Consider the following 8,296-nt stretch of genomic DNA (forward strand, 5'->3'; position numbering starts at 1 on the left):
GTTTAGTCATTTAGTCGTGTCTGACTCTTCATGACCCTATGAACCCCTTCTCCTTGTGCCCTCCATCTTTCCCAGCATCAGGGTCTTTTCCAGGGAGTCTTCTCTTCTCATGAGGTGGCCAAAGTCTTGGAGCCTCAGCTTCAGGATCTGTCCTTCCAGTGAGCACTCAGGGATGATTTCCTTCAGAATGGATGCGTTTGATCTTCTTGCAGTCCATGGGACTCTCAAGAGTCTCCTCCAGCACCAGAATTCAAAAGCATCCATTCTTCGGCGATCAGCCTTCTTTATGGAGGCATGTTGTTATGTGTCAGTAAAGGACAACTATGTCCGAGAGGCCTGTTTCCTCCTGATATGTTTTGCCTGTTACCCCAATACCATACCGTCCAACATTTCTCCAATGAAAATAGGGACGTCCCATTCCATAATGATAATTTTACTATTTCTACTCCACACATCTTACTGGGTTGGCCCAGCCACTCTGGGCAGCCTCCGACATATATATAAAATAACAGCCGCGCAGCCCTCATCACACACATAAATAATCTTTTCTGCTCCCTTGGAATTTCTGCACCTATAATTTCTAAAAGAAAAGCTTCGGGTGGCCACCAATCTTTTTCAAGGACACACTTGGTGGCAAACTTGAGTCTGGATCTGCATAATCTGCAGAAAAGCCCAGAAAAAAGATGCTTCTTGGACATGTAAAAAAGCCAAAAAATATTGGCTACAAATGCATACGCTGATACAGAGGATTTTGAAGATTAACTTTCAACTGAAACCAGAAATCCAATTATGTTTTTGTTATGCTTAGGTGTTTTTAGGATTGCATTCGACCCTTGTAAATGGCTTTGAGGCTTTTCCTAAACCCCATAAGCTAAGTCATGCTGATGCCTCCCCCCCTCCCCACTTTTTAAAAGATGATGAGGGTGTCAATCTGCAGAGAGAATCGGGGGTGGACCGGGGGCAATGGGGGCTGAACCCGAGGAAAGGAAAGGTCAGTGGGGCCCAAGCCCACAGGTCCACCTTTGTCCAAATGGCCTGTTGGCGAAAGGTGCCCATTGGGAAAGCCACCGGCTGAAGGTCGAGGTCCTCTCCTCCTTTGCCCGGGAGACGGTCCATGGCTCTGTGCTCCCTTGGGCCAGATGCATCCCTTCCTCATCCTGCTGCCCTCAGCTGCAGCCACCATCTCCCATCCTCAAGGCCGGAGCGGCCCAAGACATTTTGCTGCCTGGGGCGAAGGAGAAGATGGTGCAATTCCCATTCTCTGCATCAATCCTGACTCGATTGGGAGTTGACTCTCAAGTCAACACCAGTGATGTTCCGCCACAACCCGGAGCAGCAAGCTAGCAGGGCACATCACATCACATGGCACTCATTTCTAGCCAATTTTCCGCCCCTCGGGATTTTCTGCCTGAGGCAGCTGCCTCAATCTGTCTCATGGAAGAGCCGGCCTCTTAGGAAGAGGTGGGGATAGCCACCAGCTAGGCTGGCTTTAATAGAGGATGAGGTGAACTCCTGGAGGACAATGGCTTCTAGCCATCTGCTCCACCTCCACTGCCAGAGAGGAGGTTGCAGGATGCCCATCGCTGGGGGCCAGGAGGGGGAGAGTGCTCCTGTTGCACCCAAGTCCTGCTAGTGGGCTTCTTCCCTAAGGGACATCTGGTTGACCACTGTGAGAACAGGATGCTCAGGTGGATGGGACATTGGCCTGTTCCAGCTGCAGGGCCCCTTTTAGGCTCTTATCTCATGGTGGGACGATCCCTCATTGCTCTGCTTGGAATCTGGATTTAGGAAAGTTGTCCCCTTCAACAACTGCAGGCAATTGCAGTGCAGTGAAGGGCAGAAGCTTCTTGCCATTGGCCATTTCTGGGTATTCATGTGGTTAGAAAGAATATTCCACCCAGCAACTGAATATACAATTTTGATGTTGAGAAACAGGAAGTTGTTTCTCCTCTGGTGTGGTCTTTCTTTTCAAATGTGCCTCTTGCTGCGCTATCTCTCTCTCTGCTCTTTTATCAAACAGCTCTGCAGAGATGTCAGAATTGCATTTCACAGAACCTGGGTTCGCCTTTTCCTCCTTCCCAACCCAGCTGCATTCCTTTAGAGACTGAGCCACAAATGGGAAGGGCTAGGCTGACTGCTTCCAAACAGATCCCAAGAAGCTTATTGGATATTCCTCAGAAAGATCAGTAATGACAGGTGAGCTTCTCAGAGAGGTAGCTTGATCCACCAATGCATTTTTTTTAAACATTCAGCATTTAATTATTTATTTAGTAATTAATTGCTGCTGTTGTTGTTCAATTTATATCCACCCTTCTCCCAACAGAGCTCAGGGTAGCAAACATATCACTAGCAATATCAGTAAAGACATTCTGAAAACCGGGAAGGTATTCTAACCTTCTCACCCCCTTGAGAACTTTCCCAGATCAGTCAAAAGCATCACATTCTCTTGGCCAATGCCACTCAGAGCCAGCGTATCAGCAGAATGGCAGCCTCTCCTCCTCCTTGCCCACTCTCCCACAGTCACCATGAGCTGCCCAAGGGGGGAGGCCAGAAGCAGTGGCCATGGAGAGGCCATGAGATGCTCCTTCTCACAGACGACTCCTAGATGGAGATGGACCAAGGAGCTGATGCAGGAGAAAAGAAATTTCATGTATTCATAGGAAGTGGTGCTTGTGCAGGCAGCCTGTCTGAGGGTTAGTTCTGGTCCAGGAAGAGAACCAAATATACTCATGAAACAGTGAGATTATTCATTTAGTAACCTCTAGAAATAATCCAAAAGGAGCAGCAGGACAAGAGGAATTACCGTATTTTTCAATGTATTGGATGAGGTTTTTTGACACAAAAATCATGTCAAAAAACTAGGGTTGTCCAATACACGGATAGTGGCATGGGGGGGGGAGGAGATGCCGCAGAGAGAGGGGAGCAATCTGGGGACAGTTGCCGGTGGCGCAGCTTACCCGATGCCGCTGCACGTGGGAAGCACTCCCTGGATCGTTTCCCATGCGCAGCGGCATGGGGGAAGGTGCCCTATGGCCAACCGGCTGCCCGCAGCTACATGGGGGGAGAGGCTCAACAACTTTGGGCCATCTCCCCTCGTTTTCTTAAAACTGAGTCCCTCAAAATAAGGGGGAGTCTTATATATGGCGGCGTCTAATAGATGGAAAAGTATGGTATGAATAAGCCTTAGAATTCCACAGAAACATATTACAGTTTGGGCTTAAGGAGGTCGTGAAGGCAAAGGTTGTTTAGATGCTTGATTATGGGCTTCCACAGCAACTACAGTGGTACCTCGGGATACATATGCTTCAGGTTACAGACTCTTCTAACCCAGAAGTATTACCTCGGGTTAAGAACTTTGCTTCAGGATGAGAACAGAAATCATGCTCCGGCAGCAGTGGGAGGCCCCATTAGCTAAAGTGGTGCTTCAGGTTAAGAACAGTTTCAAGGTTAAGAGCAGACCTCCAGAATGAATTCAGTTCTTAACCCGAAGTACCACTGTGCTCTAATCCCAACCCATCAATGGAAAGCGAAATGCTGGTGGACAACAAAAGAGGTTTAAAGACGCTTTCAAGGAAAATCTTTAAAAATGTAGCATAAGCATGGATAATTGAGAACCATTTGTGGGATGTGATATACAAGTAGCAGTCAAGTACAACATGCCTTGTTTTCCTAGAGTGGACATGTAAGGGGATGTTCGTTCCAGCCAGTCAAAAACTTCCTGTTTCCTCCTGGGTTGGAGCATCCTTCCTCTTGCGTGTGACTGGAGGTGGGCATGACCTTACCTGTCCAGGTGACAAAAGGACCAGGCACGCAGCCCGGCCGCTCTCTCTTCAACTTCCTCCTTCATTGGAGCAGCAGCTCTTTTTAGCTAGAGATGCTCAGTTGGCTTTCAGCTTTCAGCCAACAGAGGACAAAGATACTATCTCCATATGGGATCGACTCACATGTATATATATCTGTAACTAAGACTGCCTTCGGGGATCCATCTGTGAAGTGAATGTGTGAGTAAACTTATTTTATATTCTTTACACAAGATTGTGTTGTGTCTATTCTTTTAAGAGGGAAATAAAGGGGACTTACCAGGAATCTATATTGAGAAGCTTAAACAAGCTTGCAACCAAGCTAACCGCTGTGTGTTTAAAGGGGAATGTTAAAACTCTGCTAAGTTATAGAACTTACCAGCGCATGTTAGGAAGGATATTACTAAACAATATATCCTCTCCTGCCTCCCTGAACATTCCCACAACACTGACCTGGGAGAGCTCCAATTGGAGAACAGCCTTTACCAAAGGCGTCATGGACTTTGAAGAAGCACAAACTCAGGATAAAAGGGAGAAAAAAGCTGAGAGGAAGGCATGTTTGGCAAACGCTCATTGTGATCAGTTCCCACCCAGAAACCTATGTCTCTGCTGTGGAAGGATGTGTGGACAGCAGCGGAGGAAGCCTCTCAGGCACCTGGGGTGGTGTGCCCAGGGGCGGGGCAAACTCCCCTTAGAGGTGGGGCGCAGTACCCAAAGGAGTGGGGTGTTCGGTGCCCATAGGGATGGCACAGGGCGCTCGGCCTTCCATGCCGTCCCTATGGGAACCGTGCCCCCTGCCCCTATGGGCACCACATGCCCTGTGCTGTGCTGTTCCATGTTGTCGCTATGGGTCCCATAGGGATGAGATGGGGTGCACATCACCCATGGGGACAGCACGGCACGGGGCGTGCAGCACCCATAGGGATGGGACAGGGCACACAGTGGGGCCTCAGCTGCCCTACAGCTGTGGGGGGGGGGAAGGCACTGAGACACATGGCTTGTGCACTCTGCCGGCCCCACAGTGACTAGTGCCACCCACCATTTTGTCACACACACACCCCCGTCAGGGTGACACCCAGGGTGAGTCACACCCCCTGCACCCCCCTTTCTACACCCCTGTGTGTGGATCCAGAATTGGCCTCCACAGTCACTTATGGACACACTGTTGAGACCGTGTTCATGGAAGACAATCTTACTCGGCCAAGAGGTGATGCCCTCCAAGCCGCTTATTGGTGAAATCTGTAGGATGTAAGCTGCAGTCAAGTGCAACATTCCGACAGAGGACTAACGGCCTCCGTGTTCTAACTGGTTGCTGCGAAACCAGTTTGTTGGTTGCTGGTAGTTTTGAAAGATAACTGCTCAGTTGCACTCACCTCAGGACCAACTTCCCTCTGGTCTAGTTTATTTGCTTGTTATGTAACCTAAGCCTGCCTTCAGGTACAGTTCTGTAAACCTGAATGAATCTGAGAGTAAAATAGTTTTATATTAACATGAATCAGATTCGTGTGTGTATTCTTTAAGAGGGATTCAAAGGGATTTTTAACTAGGAGTCATCTTTATTAACAGAACTCAGATGAGTCAGTACAAGCTGATCACTGCATAAACTTATAAATGGGATTGTTTAACTCTGCTAAAGTAAACCTTCCCGTTAGGGATTGTAGGACAAGACCTGCCAAGAAAAATAAAGAACTTATTTACAACAGCGGCAAGTGTCTTGATAGCACAAGGATGGAAGAGTGAGGAAATCCCAAAGAAAGAACAATGGCAAGAAAAACTGATAAGCTACGCGAAACTGGCCAAATTGACATACAAACTATGTGAAAAGGACAATTGTGACTTCAAGGAAGTATGGGAACTTTTTATAAATTACCTAAAAAGACAACAAAATGATCTGAACTCCTTGGTAAGTTTTGAATAAACATCCACAAATTTATTAGTTGAACACATGATAGATAAGGCAAGGATATGCACAATTTTATAACATGCAGAGAACAATATGTGTAAAGAAATCAGAGAGGGGATCTGAGGGAAGTCCTTGTGGGGGGTGGGAGAAGGAGGGCGAAAGGGGGGGGGGAAATAATGTAATTGATTATGTGGATTGATGATTTGTTATGTTGAAATTGTTTAATAAAAATACCGTTTTTTAAAAATAAAGTAAACCTTCCCACAAAATCAACCCCCACAGTGTTCAGCTCACGTTTAGGCCAACAGCCTATGGAAAGGTTATCTTTTTTAAAAAAAATTATTGAAGTTTAACAATTACAGAAAAAAGAAAAACAGACAATACTAATAAAAAAAGATTACAATACTTCAAAAATAAAGAAAAATACAACACTAAGGGGGGAAAAAAGAAAAAGAAAAGAAAAAAGACCAAAAACAATACAACTAAACAATAACATTTAAAAACATTAAGATCCAGTATTTTCATATCATTATCTTTCATTTACTTATTTCCTTGACTTCCTCACGCCTCCCTTTTTGTATTCTATTTCCAGCAATTCCTTTCCCTCTTTCTCAAATTTTTGTTCCTTCATTTATCTTAACGCAATTTTACACTTTAACCCATTAACAATCCATTTTTACTTAATTCTTTATAACCTTTCTGCTAAGACCATGTAAATCCATTCCAGCATCTTTCTAACATTCATTTTACAGTGTTTTTTAAAATTTACTTTAATTTTTTTCCAATCTTCTTCCATCGACTCTTCTCCCTGGTCTCGGATACCGCCAGTCATTTTCGCCATTTCCATGTAGTCCATCAGTTTCATCTGCCATTCTTCTCTGGTGGGTAGATCTTGTGTCTTCCAATGCTTTGCAATGAGCATTCTTGCTGCTGTTGTGGAATACATAAAGAAATGTTCTGTCTTTCTTTGGCACCAATTGGCCGACAATGCCCAGGAGAAAAGCCTCTGGTTTCTTAAGGAAGGTATACTTAAATACCTTTTTCATTTCATTATAGATCATCTCCCAGAATGCCTTAATCTTTGGGCATGTCCACCAAAGGTGAAAGAAAGTACCTTCTGTCTCCTTACATTTCCAGCATTTATTATCAGGCAAATGGTAAATTTTTGCGAGCTTGACTGGTGTTATGTACCATCTATAGATCATTTTCATTAAATTCTCTTTTAAGGCATTGCATGCCGTAAATTTCATACCTGTGGTCCATAACTGTTCCCAGTCAGCCATCATAATATTATGGCCAACATCTTGTGCCCATTTAATCATAGCAGATTTCACCGTTTCATCTTGGGTATTCCATTTCAACAGCAAGTTATACATTCTTGACAAGTTCTTAACTTTAGAGTCTAGCAGTTCTGTTTCCAATTTTGATTTTTCCACTTGCAAACCTATTTTTTTGTCCAAATTATATGCCTCCATTATTTGATAGTAATGGAGCCAATCTCGCACTTTATTTTTTAATTTTTCAAAACTCTGCAATTTTAGTCTATCTCCCTCTTGTTCCAAAATTTCCCAATACTTCGGCCATTTAGCCTCCATATTGAGTTTTTTCTGAGCCTTTGCTTCCATTGGTGACAACCATCTTGGGGTTTTATTTTCTAACAAAACCTTATATCTTATCCAAACATTGAACAATGCTTTTCTAACAATATGGCTTTTGAATGCTTTATGTGCTTTGACCTTGTCATACCATAAGTATGCATGCCAACCAAATACATTATTGAAACCTTCCAAATCCAACACATCAGTGTTTTCAAGAAGCAGCCATTCTCTCAGCCATCAAAATGCGGCTGATTCATAATAAAGTTTGAGGTCTGGCAGGGCAAATCCACCTCTTTCTTTTGCATCTGTTAATATCTTAAATTTTATACGAGGCTTCTTGCCCTGCCAGACAAATCTAGAAATATCTCTCTGCCACTTCTTAAAACAATCCATTTTATCCAAAATTTGCAATGTTTGGAACAGAAACAACATTCTTGGCAATACATTCATTTTTATCACAGCAATTCGGCCTAAAAGCGATAGCTTCAAATTTGACCATATTTCTAAATCCTTTTTCACTTCAGTCCAACATTTTTCATAATTCTCCTTAAATAAATTCACATTCTTAGCAGTCATGTTTACCCCTAAATATTTCACTTTCTTAACCAGTGTCAATCCTGTCTCCTTCTGAAACTTATCTCTCTCAATCTCAGTTAGATTTTTCTCCAAAACTTTAGTTTTCATCTTATTCAACTTAAAACCTGCTAAGGGGGGAAATAATGTAATTGATTATGTGGATTGATGATTTGTTATGTAGAAATTGTTTAATAAAAATACTGTTTTTAAAAAATAAAGTAAACCTTCCCACAAAATCAACCCCCACAGTGTTCAGCTTACGTTTAGGCCAACAGCCTATGGAAAGGTTATCAGATGGAATACAGAATAGCAGGAAAAGTGAATTGGGTGACAGTGAGAACGGAAGGAAACCAGGAGAAATATACCGTAGCAGGGCTGTGCCACAACACTCAATACACCTTTTGATAAGCTGCCATGAC

Source organism: Podarcis vaucheri, assembly GCF_965113315.1.
Source record: "Podarcis vaucheri genome assembly, chromosome: 12".
Taxonomy (NCBI): Eukaryota; Metazoa; Chordata; class Lepidosauria; order Squamata; family Lacertidae; genus Podarcis; species Podarcis vaucheri.